This window comes from Aotus nancymaae, unplaced genomic scaffold (genome assembly GCF_030222135.1).
Source record: "Aotus nancymaae isolate 86718 unplaced genomic scaffold, 86718_ANA_hifiasm-v0.15.2.pri h1tg000025l, whole genome shotgun sequence".
Taxonomy (NCBI): Eukaryota; Metazoa; Chordata; class Mammalia; order Primates; family Aotidae; genus Aotus; species Aotus nancymaae.
The window spans coordinates 18,685,958-18,705,152 of record NW_026988438.1 but is presented as its reverse complement, the minus strand read 5'-3'; the positions used below and the strand labels follow the sequence as shown (position 1 = coordinate 18,705,152).

At 39.0% G+C, this 19,195-nt stretch overlaps 1 long non-coding RNA gene across 3 annotated transcripts in view; it reads right to left on the bottom strand.

The window, feature by feature from the left end:
- Nucleotides 1-5,157: 5,157 nt before the first annotated feature.
- Nucleotides 5,158-19,195, bottom strand: part of LOC105716231 (uncharacterized) — a 52,867-nt gene continuing 38,829 nt past the window's right edge. For 2 of the 3 annotated variants that reach the window (XR_001107235.3, XR_010344058.1), the window contains one exon: nucleotides 5,158-8,166. This is a non-coding gene — a long non-coding RNA (uncharacterized LOC105716231). Of the gene's footprint in view, nucleotides 8,167-9,311; nucleotides 9,988-19,195 lie in introns of those variants that run through there. The other variant, XR_010344060.1, reaches the window with a different exon arrangement.

Here is a 19,195-nt window from a genome sequence, read left to right as displayed (position 1 = left end):
TATAGCTCCTATCTGATTTATCTCAAATTCTGGATTTGTGGAATCCAAATTAATGAGTTTAACTGTTAGGTCTTGCATTTCTGGTTTCTCTTTGACATGCCTATACGAGGAAAAGAAGGCAATCAACTTCAAGTGTAGCAGAGAGTGGACTAACTGCTTTCTGGAAAGAAAAATATATTCTGGGGACATTATAACCTGTTAGGCAGCTGTCAGAAGGTCCCAGGGCTATAGCAGAGCCATGAGGCTGGCCCTGCCCTGGAGTCCTCCTGCCCCCGGGGGAAGGGGCATGGGGGGCACTCCAGAACAAGCCCACGCAGAGCCATGGCAGTTCACCCAAGGCTGGCATTCCCCCACTTATCTCACAGAATCAGGGGCTCTGCTCACAGAAAAAGCCCAATCAGCCTCTTCAATAAAATTCCTTTCCCAGTATCTTTCCAGAAGGAATTAACCACTTTATTGTCCAGAAATACACAGGCTGCATTTTGATCAAATAATGGAAAAGGGGTGTGTGTGTGTGTGTGTGTGTGTGAGAGAGAGAGAGAGAGAGAGAGAGAGAGACTTGGCAAGAGTTTGGTTTTTAGAAAAATCCCATTTCCCACAACCCCCATATTTGCTTATTTATTTATTCATTTATTTTTGAGTCAGAGTCCGGCTCTTTTGCCCAGGCTGAGTGCAGTGGCGCGATCTCGACTCATTGCAACCTCTGCCTCCCAGGTTCAAGCGATTCTTGTCCCTCAGCCTCCTGAGTAGCTGGGACTACAGGTGCATGCCACCACGCCAACTACTTTTGTATTTTTAGTAGAGATGGGGTTTTACCATGTTGACCAGGCTAATCTTGAATGCTTGATCTCAGGCAATCGACCCACCTTGGCCTCCCAAAGTGCTGGGATTACAGGCATGAGCCACTACGGCTGGCCCATATTTGCATATTTAAGTCACATTATTAATAGTCGTGGACATGTGCTGTTTCCCAGAATCCTTTCTACCTTTGGGGAACCACGCTTTCCACTCTGTGCCCCCACTGCTTCCCAGGATCAAAGCAGGAGCTTTGCTGGCGGGTGAGAATGAGCCCTGGCCCTGGCCCCGCTTACTGCCTCAGGGAAGGGTTTGGGGACCAAACTGGCAGGATTCTCCCTGAGGTTCTTGCTGGAGCTAATAAGAAATTCTGTGTCTTTTTTGCAGATCATTTTGTTAGAAAGATCTGAAGTCAGCTTATGAATGGCTGAAGTTTTTTAGTTACCTGAGGGAGGTGGCTGTCTGGAATGAAAAGAATGAGAGCAAAACACGGAGAGAAGCAGAGTTGGTGCAGAGACAACTCTGAAGACATCACCTGAACCCCCAGATCCAGCTGCCTCTAGGGTCAGCTCCACCCACGGTTACCCAGTGACATGAGCCAAACCATCCCTTTTGATCTAAGCCAGATTCTGCTCAATTCTGTTGCTTTCAATTAAAGATTCTGAGTAAGACATTTTTCCATGTATATTCAAACACCTATACTTTCTCTCCCCTTTTACAAAATAGGGTTGTCCTATACATATTGCTTTACAAATTGCTTTTTCACTTAATGTGTCACTGGCACTTTTCCAGATAGTATGTTTAGAGCAACCTTGGTTTTGTTTTGTGTTTTTTTTTAAAAACAGTAGAACATGCCATATGAACACATATGGCTCCTCTACTTATTTCTAAACTGCTCATCAATGAGCAGACATTTTATTGGCTTCCCAATTTTTTATACTACAACTCAGTCTGCAAAATACATCTTTAAAAAATATCTTTAGGCATATGGGCAAGTACTTTTATAAGACAAACTCATGGCATGGCATTTCTGAGTCAACAATTTTATAAATTTTTAAATAGAAATTTTATAGAAATTGCCAAATTGCCCTCCAGGAAAGTTATGTCAATAATAGGCATATTTTTTTTAAATTCCCTTTCCTATATGCTAACCAAGGTGTGTGCTATTTTTACTTGTTTTAATCTTTGATAATCTGAGAGGTAAATATATCTCTCCTTGTTTTAAGATGTGATTTTTAAAATTTTAATGAGACTCTTCTGTTTAATGGTTATATATATATTTCTTTATCTGGCACATGCTTGTGCATATCCTTTGCCCATTTTCTCCTGGCATGTTCATATTTTTTCCTGGTGATTCATAGTAGCTTGTTATGTCCCAGTACACTGTCATGTAGAGTGTCTTTTTTTCCCAATTTGCTTCATTTTTTAAAATTCTTATTTATGATGTCTTTTACCAGGCTGAAACTTTAATTTTCACATGGCCAAATACATAAATATTTTCCTATTTTGTTCATTTAAAAAACTCAATAACATTATTAATCTAATTCTAACATTTACTCTCAAGTATTTTAATAGCCTCCAATAAAGAATTCAATTTTGTTGGCTAGAAGAGTGTGTGCTAATACTTTTAGGCTATTAGATGTAATTGGTAAAAATTTTGTGATGAAATCATTGTATGTCTCTTTTTAAATTGTTCTATTTCAATCTGTGCCATAATTTTGACTCTGGACAAGTGTTTGTAGCCCATTTTTCTATTAAATAATGATTGGCAGTTGAGGTGGGGAATGGTCAAGTTTCTCTGCACCATCTTGGTGAATGATCTTGGGTGAACCAAGTAAGCTTTCTAGGTTTCATTTTCTCTATTTTGAAAGGAGTGGGTTGGATGAGATAAGCTCAGAACTGTTCTAGCACCAAACTTCCAGGAGTCTATGAATTTTTTGCTCATATTTTTTTTAAATTTAAATCTTATACTAAGTTATATACCATTTTCTAATACACAGTAAATAGCACTTCATAGTCTTTTTTTGAAGAGTGTTTTTTGTGAGGAAGGAGTGGAGGATGGGGATTACATTTATTAAGTGCCTATCAGGTCCCAGGTACTATACATATATTGGCTTATTTAGTCTCCACAACAAACTTTTGAGATGGAAAAATGTAACTCCATTTTACAGACGTGGAAACTGCAGTTCACTGAGGTTGACATTTCTGGGTTCATACAACCAGGATGGGGAAGCTGGGATATCATCTGATCTTCATGGATTTTTGATACAGATATTATAGATGTTATCTTCTTTAGCTATTTTTATTGATAAACTAAACTTATTATTGGTTTCTTTAATTTTTTTGAATAGGCAAATTATTTCAATAAATATACTTGGGCACGTGAAATTACATATATGTGTGTGTATATATATATGTTTATACACACACATATATGTTATATATATACACACACACACACACACAATTTTTTAACGGCAGCATTGTCTGTTAAAATAAATTTCTTCCATTCTTATGTTGTCAATCCCCAAACCCGAGTATTTCCCGCTGTCTGCTTTTGTTTTCTGAACATTACTAAAGTAGTTCCCCAAACAGCTTCGCTGAGTGCCCTGTGAAAGGCAAAACTTACTATATTGTACATTTAAATATGTGCAGCTTACTTGGGGTCCATTAAACCCACAATAAAGTTGTAAAATTAAAAATGGATATATTCAGACAGAATTTCTTTAGATTTAGCTTAACAGTACATTTAGCATAAATGTACTAATCATGAAGACAACCAAGAGTCAACTTCTTTTAAAATCAAAAACTTTATCAAGTTTTCAGGAATTTTTTTTTAAAGTTTTTAAGGGACAACTCAGTTACTTGTGTCTAAAGAAAGCACTTCTTACTTAATTGTAGCATGTACATACCAGTTTTCCTATATCATATGTCTTTTGCATTAGAATTTTCTATTAACCTCATAATGACTTCACTGACATTACCTAAAGTGGTGAGAAATTAATCTCTTAAGCATACAGAAGAATGTTGGGCGTGTGGAATTCTTTTTAATCTAAACCTTGAAAAGCACTTAAGATTATTTGCCCAAGATGTGCTCTCAGAATAATTTTACTCTGATATTGGTTGCAAAAAAAAAAAAAGCTTATTTTCTCAAAAAATAATGCTTCTCACCTTTGACTGATAGATATTTTGAACATGACCTCTCCCATCCTGTTTTTGAACTGATGATTTGTAAGTAAATACCTCACACTCTTTAAGTTCAAACACTGGCTGCCCCTGAGGCAGTCATGCGTAAGGACACGTGTGTTGTGTATTGGGCTGCTACTACCCTTTCTCCACATATTTCAAAATTTCTCTTTGGTAGAATCATCACGGGGCCAGAAGGAAAACGGGTCTCTTCATTATAGTTATAAATTTCCCAAATGTTATTATCAAGTTTGATGATCTACTTTATCTCCCAGACCTCGTTTCACATCATTGCAGACTACTTCTAAAAATCCCTGAAAATTATCCCTCCCTCCAAATAAAAATTTGCAACAATATTTTGATTAAAAAAATTCTACCCTTATTTAAATATTAGGTCTTTTGACCAATACCCTGCTACAGAGACATCTTTTTAAATTTTCACCAGTAAAGAAATAAAACCTTTTTTTTTAACATTCAAAATTGTCTCTAATACATTAGTTCTTTGTGGAGGAATCAAAACACACACAAACACTCACACACACACGTGTACACACACAAACATACACTACACTATAATATAGTGTTAATAAAAATAGAAATCAACCACATATTTCTCTAAGATCATGATCCTAAAAATAATTATTTCTAGAGAACAGTATTTAAGTGGACATTTTCATTTTCAGACATGTTTTAAATATCAAACTCATTTTGTAGCATAATTACAGAATAGTGTTTTAATTAAATTTGTTTCTTAAACGATCAGATCTTTTATTTCTTCTGGGGATTCTTTTACCAGTTTGCTGTTCAGTTCTACAAGTTAAACTTTATTTGTTGCTATTAGTAGTATTAGACTTATTAAGAATATTAAAGAGATCGCGTTCATTGCTTTTTCATCTCAAAAAGACATGGAAAGTTTTGCTAAACAGACACCTTTAAAAGCATGCAATAATGACATCCCACAAACATCCTAAGGAAGACATTCAACGTATCAATAATGTAATCAACAGGCATATCTTACCCCTTCTTAAAGAGCTAAGTTAAAACTGATGTTAAAGAACACGTAATACATTTAAGTGCCTATATAGAAGGGTTCAATGTGTCCAGACCCTGTTTAGATAATTAATCTGTGTGCTTACACAGGCTGTGAGGCTTAGCAGCAGAAACCAGGCCAAGGAATGTCTCAGCTGAGGCTTTCCAGCATAAAGTTCTTTAAAACAACGCTCAGGGCTTTAACATAGCAGACTGAAAATGTTCTGCTTACAGAGCAGATGGTTATGTAAAAACAATGCTTTGTGGTGAAGTCCTAACACAAAGATGAAATCAAGACTACAATGACCACAAGTTTTACAAAAAACATAAAATATGGATCACCTAGTTTGCAAGACATTTTATGTAAGGTCTCTATGTCCTCTTCTTTTGGAGGATGAATGACTGTAACTTCAGACCTTTACAAGGATGAGGAGAGCTCCTAATGGAGGTGCTAAGGTAGCTGACCAGAGGCAGTAAAGTTGGCAACCTCACTGGCTCCCCTTAAGAGCCATCAGGGCCACCACAACCATTCTATTGGATATACATGGTCACTTAGATCTACTTTCATGGTTCCTATTTTGGTAAGAAACCTTGTGTTGGTTTATTTCAAAATGTACTTCTCTCCAGTAAAAATACTAGAGCTCAGAGACAATACCACACCAATATAAAAGTCATTTATTCCATGCCTTTGGATATAACATTTGTTACTAAAGAAATGTCCATGAATAACACTGATCACAGAAAAAGAGAAACTGTTATGTTAGAAGTAATGTGATTCAGTCTTCAAATCTCAGACGCTCCCCATACAGATTTCAGGGGCTAGTATAGCGCCCACCCCACATTCCCCTGCCTTCACCTACATCCAGTGGGAAGTAAGCACAGTGTGGGCTGCAGCTGGCTCCTCTCTGCGGGGTGTCCCAAATTCTACCTACCCAAGATGATTCCTGGCTGCCTTTGCTGCCTCATCTCATCTTAGCAGTGGCACCTTACTCTGGAACTTGTAATAATAGATGTCAGTAAATATATATTCTGTGGTTGAATGAATATGCCATTGGCCATAACGCTCATTTTAAAAGAAGGAGGTCCCCACCAAGCATGTAGTTTCCCAAAGTGATTACTTAAAAGGTGGTCTGAACTTGTATGTGTGTGTATAATTCAGGGCCCAATGAAATCTGATTTAGTATGATTAGGCCGTAAAATCCCAACCTAGGAGACCATAAAGGGAGAGTTATCATAGAATGCCAGCTTCGTCAGGACACTAACCTTTCAGAGTTGTTAAGGTCCAATTATGAGTATAAGGAACAAAAGCTGTCAGTCATTTTCCTTGAATGTCAATGCTCTGAAAAATGACCAGGCACATTCATTTCTTCTACGTTCCCTCCCTAACTTCCTCTGGTAATACGTGGTGCCACCACATACAAGAGTGAAAACAAACAAACAAAACCTTGATGAGATGCTCTTCCACCCAAAAATACTTCCAAGCAGAATTTAAAAGAGATCAAAGACTAAAAACTTTCATTTCTTTCTGCTTCTTTTTTCAGTGGCTTGTCTCCTATTTTCTTGTGGTCAGCACAAATCCTCGTATGCTTATGGAGCCTCGTTGTGTGTCTCCCAGCCTGAAGAGTGAAGCATGTTCTTGAATGCTGAGATAGCTCTGTGTCCACACTGTTGGACCTCTGGCCTCTTCCAGTCAGGAGCTGGCAGGGAAAAGCTGCAGGTTGTGTACCTGCATAGAAAATGGAGGTGTCTTTTGCTGACATTGCTCTCTTGCAGTTTGTAATTGCAAAACGAAACTTGTTGCGTTACTAATCCAGAAAGGCAGCTGGAATTTTCATGTCTGCTGTAAAATGCCCTGTTAATGTCATATTGGATTATATGATAATAGTGGGATAAATCCTTTAATGAGTTCTCTCAACCACACTGCAGATGGTAGAGTGAAGCAAAGTGGGCTAGGAGGTAACAACTCAGAGAGAAGTGAGAGCACTGAATTCATGAACCATGTTCAGTTAAAGAAGTGCATTTGGTTTGCTGTCTGGTTCACCATGTGGTCTCTCCCAAAGGACCATGTGACACATGAACCAAGCTTACTGCACCCATTAGGACGGACTTTGTTAGTATTTTCCATATCAAATGTACCTCTAAGAAAATCGCCTTCATTGTTTGCTATCACTGAGAGGATCTGTCCCCATAATTGTTCTTCTCTCAGGTGTCATTTTCAGGGATGGGTTGGGGGAGAAGGCAGCATTTTCCTTTTACTTCATCTCTGACAAAGAAGTTAACAGAGGGACTCAAACATACTGGCTGTTCACTTAATGATGACCTGTGGTTTGTTACTCTTCATTCAGCAGAGCTAACCTGGGTCATCACTCTCAGGAAGGACTGGTGAGATAGAAACATTATGGAGCTTTTGGATGGAAATCCTGGGTGCAAATTCAGGCTCTGAGTTCACTGACCTTATAAACTCTTTTGGCTTCACTTCCACATTTGTAACCTGCAAGGTATGTTACCCCCTCCTCACTCAGAGAGTAACAATCAAGTGAGATAAGGTATATTAAAATATTTCATACATAGGAAAAGAGATGTAAAAACATAAGACTTTATTATTACCCACTAGACCAATGATTCCCAATTTAGATAATAATTAGGGATGTTTGGGAAGCTTATTAAAAATATAGAATTCTGAGCCGTTATGCAGACCTATTGAATTAGTATCTCTGTGGGTGAGTCTTGGAAATCTGTACTTTTACAGCTTTGTGAGCAGTTCTGAAGATCACTCGGGCTTGGGAATCATAGCACTAGGGTTTGAATTTCTTGAAGATGGCTATTGTGTATCTGGGCATTTTCAAACCTCTGTACCTAGAATATAGTACTTATATAACCAGATACAAATATTTACTAGGGCCTACTGGGTGTCAGGCACCATGCTAGGTACCAGGAAGATACATAGTTCTATACTCAATTCTTTTAGTGTTGAGGTTGCAAGGAAGATACAATAGTTTCAATGCAATGTGCTGAGTACTGTCAGAGAGGTGGAGCGTTGAAGAGTTTTAAGCAGTCCTTTGATATGATCTGTCGTTGTTGAACTTGTCAGTCCTGCCTTTATGTTTGATGCGTGAGAATATTCCATTTTCAATGCTTTGTTATGGGCAATATTTCCTGCAGAAAATAGTAAAAAGTTTTAATGAAAAAACTTTGTGCATTTTCCCATTGGTCAGGTTTCTTGTTTCTTCCTACTCAGTTTCCTTGGACACATGGAGTATGTTCATTTTTCCATAAACAGTATATTGGAGACAAATGCTAGTGGAGACACGAAGTCTAAATCGCACAGGTGCAGAACATGAGATGCCAAAGGACATGCCAGGAGAGGGAAGAGTGAGAAAATAGATCCTCTGGGAAGTATCACTCCACGGTGAAATGAGCTATTAAAACATAAAGAAACTGAAAGAAGGAAAGTTAAAATTCCAGTATCTGTCTTGGGATGTGAAGTACAGAAATGTTCTTGCTTCAACCCAAACATGGCCGGCTGACCTCAGTGTCTGGCTGACCCTAGCATAGCTGGCTGACCCAAGTTTTGCCCATCCCTTGAACTAAACTTGAACCTCATGTAAGCTCTGAAGTCATTCAGAAGATCATTTGAATATATTTCCTCTCTTTGTCTCCTGGTTTGCTCTGAGGCTGCTCTGGGGAGAGCTGTGTGGAGCTGAAAGGGTGAGAGCTCAATTTTTTGTATTTGTAAGTGATTTTATAGCCATTTCCCTGTAAGTGTTGGCCAAAGAAGAATCAATCAGCATTAAGAGACTCCTTGATTTTTTCTTGGTTGTATGAGCACCTGCAGCTTCCCACTGAGGCCATGTGGTAGAGAGGATGCCCACAATGCAGAATTAGAAGTATCTTGCTCTGAGTAGTCATTCTAAACATGTGCTGAATGAGTGAAGGAGTAAACAAATGAAGGTATGAAAAGCAAAACTTAAGACAAATTAAATTTAACAGAGTTCAATTGAGCAAAGAATGATTTGCAAATTAGGCAGCCTCCCCAAACCAGAATAGGTTCAACTAGACTCCACACTGCCATGCGGTTGGAGAGGATTTATGTACAGAGAAAGGAAAGTGAGGTACAGAAGCAGCCAGATTTTGGCTACAGCTTGGCATTTGCCTTATGCGAACGCAGTTTGAATAACTGGCTCCCTTTGAATGACCAAAACTCAGTGATTGGTGCAAAAGTAAGTTACAATCTGTTTACACATCCAGTTAGGTTCACTATGTATGGAGAAAACTTCAAGTTGGGCTTCAAATATATAAGGAGGTGCTTTAGGCTAAATTAAATTTAACAAAAGAATGCTAGCTAGGTCTGATTGAGATACTTTACTAAACACAAGACTAAATGCAGTCACAACAGAAATCAAGAATTAGGGGGTTACCACTTTGGGGGCATAAATGTATCCCAGATGCTGGGCAGGAAGCAAAGACTTAAGAGGTAGCCTGTTCACAGTCTAAGAACCATTGAGTGATAAACTCCAAACCCCACAAGCAGTGTACAGAAGGAAGGATGTAGTATTGGATTCTGCATGAAGGAGGAATCAGGACCAGAGCTGAGCCTTTAAGGTAAAAAGGGTTTGGGTAAGCAGAAGAGAGAGGTAGAATGCATCTTAACTAATAGGCTGAGAAAAAGCACAGATAGGGTTTAAGTCATGATTATAACACTTGTGAACTCGTTAGCTGACCCAGATGATTGACAGAAGTGCTGGGGAGTGGTAGGAGAGCAGGTTGGGAACCACTACAGGCTCTTGAGTTGAAGAATGATGTTCTGGGAGAATGACTGGTCTGGCAGAGTGGATCTCTCTCCATCCACCTTCTGACCAAATCTTGCTCTTTGTAAAGCAGCTGAGGTTGGATGGAAATACAGCTAACATTTCTGCTGCTTCCCAGGTGAACAGATCTTCAGATGTGTGGGGCAAGACCCCTCATTCACTCCCTTGTCTGAAAATTAACCAGCATAACAGAGGCTAAATCACACACTTTCAGAAACAAACCAAGACCCTCTTCCCTCTAATAGGATTTGCCAGATGACAGATGATCCCAATCCCTGTAATTAGTTAGATACTTTAATTGACTTTCAGTGGCAGTAATAAGTAACTGGAATCCCAGCTTGTAGAATTTCCTTCCTAATTGTCACTGTTAAACTACTCATTAGAAGGCTAAATAGCATACCACTTTATTTAAGCCATTTCCTTCATGCATGTAAATTCCAGCGGAAGTGTCCCAGCATTTGCAGGCCGCTGGGAGAGCTGTTTGGGGTCTAGCAAGAAGGTGATGCATTTTTGAGGGAGCTGCTTAAGCTGGTTGGCTGTTTCGTTTGTATAAGCAAGCCACAAGTTTCCAACACTGACGCACTTCCTACTGCTTCGTATATAAAAGGCTGTAGAAAGGATAATTGACCACAGCTTGTCAGCAAGAGAGATTTACTGTCATTAGTGCAAACACAGATGAATTACTTTAATATCATGGAATATAAAAAATGGCCAGATAGTTTCCTTTCTCAGTAAGTTAAGAGTACTTAAACAGCTTTTCACACTTCAATTCTTCATTTGGGTGTAAAAGAGGGAGGAAGTCATAAAGATCCGTGAGTGGGAGTAGAAGGGAGTAGTGGGATTAACTTGACTGAGGTAGGAAAAGGCAGATAAATTCTCAAATCAAATCCAAGTGAACAGACCAGGATTGCTTGTTTTAGGGTGGTATAAAAGCTAAACAAACATTAATTTTTTAAAAGTTCCCACTTTTGATTTCTATTTTATAGTATCCGTTTAGAACATTCTTTTACAACTTTGGTTCTTTGTGTTTTGACTCAATTGTAGAAAGAATTAGAAATATTGCAAGGCATATTTTAAATCCCTTATTAAACCATCAACACCAGCTTGGGAGATCTGAATTGTTTCCCTCGGGGCCATACAAAAATTGCCCCTTGATGTGTTCTATTTTGTTTTGTCTTGCTTTTGAAAATTGTGTATACGACAGTCAGGGCGCAAGCACAGAGAATGCCTAGAAACTGCAGCAATTGATTTGCTTTTTGCTTCCCCATGGTTCTTTTTGCAAAAATATCTGCCTCCTAACTCTTAGACCCAGTGCAAGCTGCCACTGGCAATTATTTCATTTTGATTTTCGGAAGCAGGGCTCCATCCTGTCTGATCATTGAATCTGGACTTGCTTTACGATCTATCCTTTGCTTCCACTAAGATACAAACATGTGGGCCTGGTTCCTGTTGTTATTGTAACTGAAATGGAACTAATCTCACTCGTTTCTGTGTGGCTCAGCACTGCGGGTTAATATCTATGGATGTTGTTGCCAATTACCATTGCTCTATTAATTCGTGGTATGTGCTATTTGTTCTTTTGAGGATTATTTTCTCCTTTTTGTTTCCCAAAATCGTTGTGACATACCTGAGAAGTGAAAGTAATAGAAATTCCCTTCTAAAAGGAGAGGGAAAAGTCTGCAGAATCCAACTGCATATGTGGTTACTGTGTATTTGAGTGCTTCCCCCTTGCCACTGAGTGTCATGGCAATAACATAGAAGGAAATGAGTATTTCATAAAATAATCTCATTAATAGCTATGTTGTTTAAAACATATAAACATTAACAGCACCACTGGTCTCTCCTTGCACCAGCCATCTTGTCCCAGGAAGGTTTGTGGGGTGGACTTTTTGGGATCCATGAGTGGTGGCAATTTCAGAGACTCGGGCGTTTCTAACATTTCGGGTTAGTTGTTGCTTTATCTACATCCCATTAATCTGGTGATGCCTTTTCTCCAAATTGCTTTGTAATAGTCATAGTTTAAGAATTCCATTTTCAAAATTCAAATGGAGTAGAATTTCCAACCTTCTGGCTATTTGTCCAGACTTTGTATGTTTGTGTGTCACGGAGAAAGGCATCATATTTATACATAAAGAAAAAAGGCACATAGAGGACAGAGTTAGAAAGAGATTTGAGGAGGTAAATTCCAAATTGTTGAAACACAGTTATGAAGTGCTTTTGATTCCCCATCCCTACAAGATAGGCAGTAATGGAACTATCCTTATCATTGCAAAATGTGTGTGAAACGATGGCAACCTTCACAGCAGAAAAAGGAAAATGGCAAGAAATAGCAGTGTACCTGACTAGGTTATATGAGCGTATGATGATACTTTTTTGTAGCCAGAGTTTCTTTCATGTTCTCCAACACAGATTGGATCCAGGCCTGACCAGGATGACAACATTTCATCTTGAATGGATAGTCATGTGTCCTTTTAAATAAAATCTACATGTCCTAGCTCTGCTTGTTATGAAGCTTAACTGGCCAGTCATATGCCTGGTGGAGTGTCTGAGTCTAAGGCCGGTTGGAAATAATGCAGCACCTCAGATGGGAGATGCTTGCAGAAATGTTGGGAAGCACAGACACCCCTGCAACAAAGAGCGTGCAAAGCAAACTTCCTCCATTTCCAGGACCAGAATGCAGAGGAAATAAGGCAACTTTTAAATTTAAATATGTCAGCTTGCCACTTAGAAAGACTTCACATCTTTCTCCAGGGTGTTCTGGCCATATGACAGATTATGTGGAATTTGAAATCTGAAGAAATAAAGGAAGAAAGAGAGAGAAAGAGAGAGACAAGGAAAGAGAGAAAGAAAGAAAGAAGGAAGGGAGAGGTCAAAGTAAGAGAGACAGAATAAAGCATTAGATTTAGTTTTTGTGCCTGTTTCATTTTATTGCAATGGAATGCTAAATGACCTGTATTGAATGTTTCACTTGGTTGTTTCCTGACGAGTAAATGCAATTCTGGATATAGTGGGCATGTGGTACATGAGCACACTCTCCTGGATTACATCTGTCTTGAGGGACACACCCCTTGTCACTTTCACCCCTACTCTCCTGGCAACTCAGCTCCTCTTACTGGCATTAGAGAGACTATCAATCCCCAGTGACCTGTGCATGTCTATTGGGGAGGGTTGACTTTTAATATATTTCAGTTTGGCATTAACATGTGTGTGCCCACTATGGTTGTATGTTTCCTCCAAATTTAAATAATTTTATACAATGTGAAGAGATATAAAGAGGTAAGTGAAGGTAACTTTTAATTTTACCACCCAATGATAACCAATTTAATACTTTGCTAAATATCTTTCTACATATTTTTGCTATGTATGCCTGCACATAAACACACATGAGCATAAACATATATATATTCTATCAAAAACCCTCCTTTTTATTTGGAAGCATCCAAATTCCCATGCCCATTACTGTGTTCTACATTATTCTCTCAAATGGTTTCTTAGTATTTATTATAGGGTGGTTGTTTTCTTCATTATTAAAAAGTACTCTGCAACTTATATACTTGGGAATACACCTGTGTACATTTTTATGACATCTCTAGGATACATTTCTAAAAGCAGACTTGTTGATTTGAAGATAATGAGCATCTGAAATTTTGGTGTGTGGTGTTCTTCTGTTGTCTTTTAGAAAGAGATATCAATGATAAGCATCATGAATGCATCCATGGGAGGGTTTTTTAAAATATATAAGAGAATGATGTTTACTTATTTATTTCCTGCCTTTCCATGGTACAGAAAAATAATTACTATGTAAGATTCTTCTTGAAGGAAAAGTTATGCAATATTCAGATGATTATTTTGTAAGTTAATTGTCTTTTATGGTTCCTGGATTTTCGTTATGATTTGCTGTTAAAAAGTAGAATTGTTGATTTTTTTTAAAAAAGAATCTCATTCTGTCACATAGGCTGGAGTGCTGTGGTGCAAACTTGGCTCACTACAACCTCCACCTCTTGGGTTCAAGTGATTCTCCTGCCTCTGCCTCCTGAGTGGCTGGGATTGCAAGTGAGCACCATCACACCCAGCTAATTTTTACAGTTTTGATAGAGACAGGGTTTTGCCATGTTGGCCAGGCTGGTCTTGAACTCCTGGCCTCAAGTGATCTGCCCACCTCAGCCTCCCAAAGTGCTCGGATTACAGGGGTAAGCCATGGTGCCTGGCCATGTCTTTAAATTTATTTGTGATTTTCAATTATAATGTTATGGTTTTGAACTATTTTGTGTGGGCACAGTGACTTTTGGGTAGTTTACAGGCGGGCATACGTGCTGGATTTGCTTTGGAGTTTGTATTACAAAACAGCAAGATGATTCCTATGGACCATGTAATACGAATGCAAGTCAAAGATGCAAGGTGTTTCATCCCCATTCAGCCTGGAAATGAGACCCCAGCCCTTGTGCAGCAGCAGGCAGTGAATATATCCAGTCCTTTGTACATGTGAAGGTATGTGCCAGGAAGACACATGTATCTATAGATTGAAAAGTTCTTAGCCCGTTGCTAATAGAACAAGTACATGGTCTTGTGAATAAACAGGACAGACAAACTGAGAGTGTCATGTATGAGTGTGGGGAGAGGTGGAGCAGGAGTTACTGTGGCTGAAAAATATGAGCAACTTTGGGGAAAGACTGGGATAATAGGTGCTTTTCTGAGACACCAACATATCCAGACACATCAGCAAAATAATCAAATCAAGGCAAAACATGTAGTCCCTGTGGCAAAACTGAATCTTAGACACAAAATAAACACTTGTATGAATTCAATTTTTCCTGAGTTCAGTTGTGTGTATATGTGTATGACTGTGAGTTTGCATAGATTTCACTGTTAGGTAGAAAGACATACATCACACTCACTGCCTGATATATTTTCTAGTGAAGTTCAGTCCTTTAAACATGACATCATAGCCAACCCCTCTCGGTGCAAACATAAGGCATGAGAACTAGTCCAGCACCACCACTAGTATTATCCGTTATCTGGGCCCTTCATTAATATTTATGGAGCCCATAGACTAAGCATAGACCCCATCATCACTCAGTGAGCCAACACTGTACTCTGAAAATACTTTAATCTTGGCTTTTAACATAAAAGCAACAGTTTTTAAATGTTTGCCAGAAAAAGAGTTTCCCAAAAAATGTTTCTCAAGATAGGCTACATGGCTTTACAAAGTTCATTTTTCTTGAATTGAGAACCCATATCCTGTTCTAAAATAACCTTCTAGACTATTTTGGCTTCTCTCCCTATCTAAATGGTCATTTTTTAAATTGCATCCCAGAGGGATAATTTTCTTCATCTCTCATTCTGTCTTCTTTTCTTATGCAGAAGGAAGAAAGGGCTAAAAAAAATCCTACAATTTACTGAGCATATCATATATGTCAGGCACTGTGCTAAGAATGTCAAATCATTCAGTGCCATCATCTTACAAGGTAAGATCATGTCACCCAGCTGCAGAGAAGCTAAACATCTGAGATTGTACCTCTATTAATACTTGGTGGAGAAGGACTCAAACTTAGGTTATCATGACACCAAAGCTACATGTTTTTTTCCCCAAGCAGTGTGAGCAAGCAGCAGAGTTCTCAGGATTCCTTGTTCGTTTTCGGCATCCATTCTGTGCTCTACCTCACAGGGGGTGCAAAAGTAGTAAGAAATCTTGGTCTTTGCCTGAGGAGAGCTTCTAGAGCTTCTCGTCCGTATTACATCAATTGGCTACCCCCAAAGACAGCATTAGGCAATATTCATTCATAGCCAGACCAGCTGAGATAACTCAAAAGAAAGAAGTCTGTAAATATCAGCTGCCTTCTCACACGACAATAACAAGCAGATTTGGGACACTAGCTGTTCCTCACAGTAGCCAGTTTTGTGAATAGTGCCCTCGAAATGTGAAATAGTCTGAATACGTTTAATTCTCAACATGTTTCAAGAGAAATTTTATACTCTCAGTAACTAAAAGATTGAGGATATTTTCCTAGTTTAAAACATTCTCTGTGCAAGTTATTTGACCTAATTTGAGTCTTAAGCCAGTCATAATAATGTTGATGATAATGATGGTGATGATGGCTAAAATTTTTTGAGCACTACCACTTGCTAAACTTTGTGCTAAGCACTTTTCTTGTATTACCACATTTATCTTCATAGCAATCCCATGAGATGTGTACCCATCTTATAGATAAGGAAACTAAGACCTGGAAAATTAAATGATTCACTCAAGATTTCATAGTGAGAAAGCTGAGCCTGGACTCAAACAAGTAGGTCTGAAGACTCCATACATACTCTTCTTTAAGCAGAAGCAGAAAATTGTGCCCTCTACAAATAACATTGATCTCCATGTTTGCCTAGTAATAGGCCCAGCTCTGCATGTAGTTTGTATGTAATGTGAGGGTCCCTGCTAAGTTGTGTCTATCTGTGCTCATTGGGCCCACCTCACCTCCCTCCACTGGCCTGCTTCCTATTTTATCTATAAATCTCACCATTTGTGTTATTCTTCAGCTGGTCTGGCTGTGAATGTTCATTGCCTAATCCTATATTGGGCTCAGGCAGTAAAAGTAAAAGTCAGAGGATTAATTCCAGAAAGCTGCTACAGTATTGAAAAGTATAACCTAGAAGGGAACAAAAAGTCCTGGGGCATGACCGGGGTGGAGGAGGAATTTTCTTTAGCATTCTCCCATCTATGTCTTATACTCATTGACTCATGATCTCTTTGGGAACCATTTAGCAATTGAACCTCAAGTGATTGGACACAGAACGGCTGAGCTGCCTAAGTTAGGAAACCATCTCTGAATGCTCTTCATAGGTTAGGAGGAAAAAGTGCAGGAGAGGTTGTAGATTTCAGAAGGCAGGACTTTGTTGATGGACACCTACTTTTAAGTGCATGAGATGGGTGCTCTCCTATGTGCAGAGAGATTTGCAGTGTGTATATAAAGGATAGACATGACAGTCCCTGACTCATATGAAACATAAAGAAATCCATAAATTCCACCACAAGTCAACCAATATTAATTCATTCTAATGCAAATCAACCAACACCAAAATTGAGCCAAGGAGTTGGAGGGGATGATGCAAATAAAACAAAGTGCAATCAAATGCATGCCCTAATTCCTTCTTATTACATCATTTTGACTAACTCTTTCTAACACTTTTGCATTCACATGAACACTCATTGAACACCTACTTTGAGTTTGGCACCATGACAAGAAAACAACAAGTTATGGGCTTAGAAGATATACACTTATGGTGGAGACAGAGAAATGCAATAATAACCCAAAGTAGCTCTTCTTCCTAGAGTAGGATTAAAGGATGGAGGTCCTTACTGAGGTGGTAACTTTAGTCTGGGTCTTGATGGCTGGGGCATTTCACATTATAAGAGGGGAAAAAACAAGCAGCCAGAAACCTGTTTGAAAAAAGCAGGAATTCTAGTGTGAGGCGAATATAAGCATGGGATTATAGTTGGGGCTGGGAATGGTAAGAGGGATAAAGTTCTGGAGGAACCTGGAGGGTGTGCTTGGAATTTTGGATTATCCTAAAAGTTGCTGAAATCTCATGGAGATATTTCAGCCAAGAAGTAACACGGTCTGTTTTTTTCAGAGCTCATCTGCCTTCCATGTGATAGACTGAGTGGATATGGAAGACACTTGGGTGGCCTCGTCCCTGGTGTATCATCTCATTTAACCTGCAGACCCATAGAGCTCTATCCTCACTTGTAAAAGGCCACTAGATCTGGACTGTTCCTAGTCAGCTCTGGTGCTTTCTGCTTAGTCTGAATTATCTTTTCCCAAAGTTAGCTTGCTGTCTGATTCTTTTCTGAGAAAGCTCCCAGATCTAAACATTTATCTGGAACAGGCATTTGGGCCTCATCTCCAGGTCTTCTAAACTGGTGGGGACAGAAAAGGACAAAAGGTGGTGGGGAAAGGGAAACAGGCCCTGTTGGTGGCTTCTCTGCCTCTGATAAAACCTTTCCAGGAAGAAAACATTTAAGAACCAGACACACTTTTAAAAATACAGAGCCCATAAAATACATGGAATTTTTGAGCTAAAAGAGGCCTCAGAGAGCTGGTGTATGCTTTTCAAGATCAGGATACTAGAAGGAGTATAGGAATTGAAATAGAGTTCCTGGTGTATCTAGGACTGCTTATGCAACTCTAGGCAAATGACTTAACCTTTCTAAACTGCCACTTCACCTGTTAATTAAGGATAATAATACCTACCTCACAAGGTGTTATGAGGAGTAAATAAATTAAATGCTAAATGTAAAGTAAGTGAAACCATGTACAACACAGTTGTGACTTCAGATAAAGAAACAGTCACACAGGGAGTTTAAATGGGCATATGGAAAAGTAGTCATTTAACTATAGTGAGTAGATTTCTTCACAACCCTCACCTATGAAACTCCAATATGGTCTTTCCAAGTCTGTAAGCATTACCAAGCTGATGTGATGCTTTTAATGAAAATGACAAAACCTTTCTACGTGCACTGTGTTCTCATGTTCCCTGAATTTTTGATGTTTCTTGTTTTAAAGCATCTGATGCCATGAACCCTGGTCATCTGTCAATCTTAGTTTTAGTGATGAAGGCTCATGGTGGATTTTGCCTAGCAGTTCATAATTTTTCTCAAGGGTGCTTCAGTGTCTCAGTGTCCAGAAAGCCCTTAGTGGTTGCTTCTGGAATGAGTCCCAGTGCTCACCTCACACAGGAGTGTGAGCACTCCAGCCTCCCTGACTTATCACTTTCCTTCCACTCGATCACCAGTTAAAGATGGCTGCCTACTTGTTGATTCATCTTCTGCGAGCAATTGGCAACAAAATATAATGATTCCCCCGACTGTTTATCCCTTCACACATTAGCCTGGTCTCCTTTTCTTGCTCCTCTGCAGACCTATTCTTCCTCTTCCTCCAGCCATTGCCTGTTTGACAAGAGATGTGTCCTTCAATAGGTCAGTAGCTGATTGCCTCAAGGCAGAAGACAACCAAGACTCCAATAGATAGGAAAAACTGCAAGAATGGAACAGAGATCATAGTCTGAAAATGACTTTTTAATAAAAACTCACTGAAAGCAACTAATTTTTTCTGATGATTTAATTTTCTACCTGGACAAAGCTGATGTTTTAACTGTGTTTACAAAGCTTCTACTGCTGGCCATGGCTGCTGCAATTGGTCACTGATGGCTGGATCTTTCACACTGGAGCCCTGGTTCTGATTATCCAAGAGATGAGAGAATCACTCTCCAAACCTGCTATTGTCCATCACAGAGCTTTCCTTCCACCCCACTATGCTGCTTTTCCTGTCAGGATGACAACGGCAAAGATAGCAATAATAAGAGCTAATACTTACTATTAGTGCTTACTA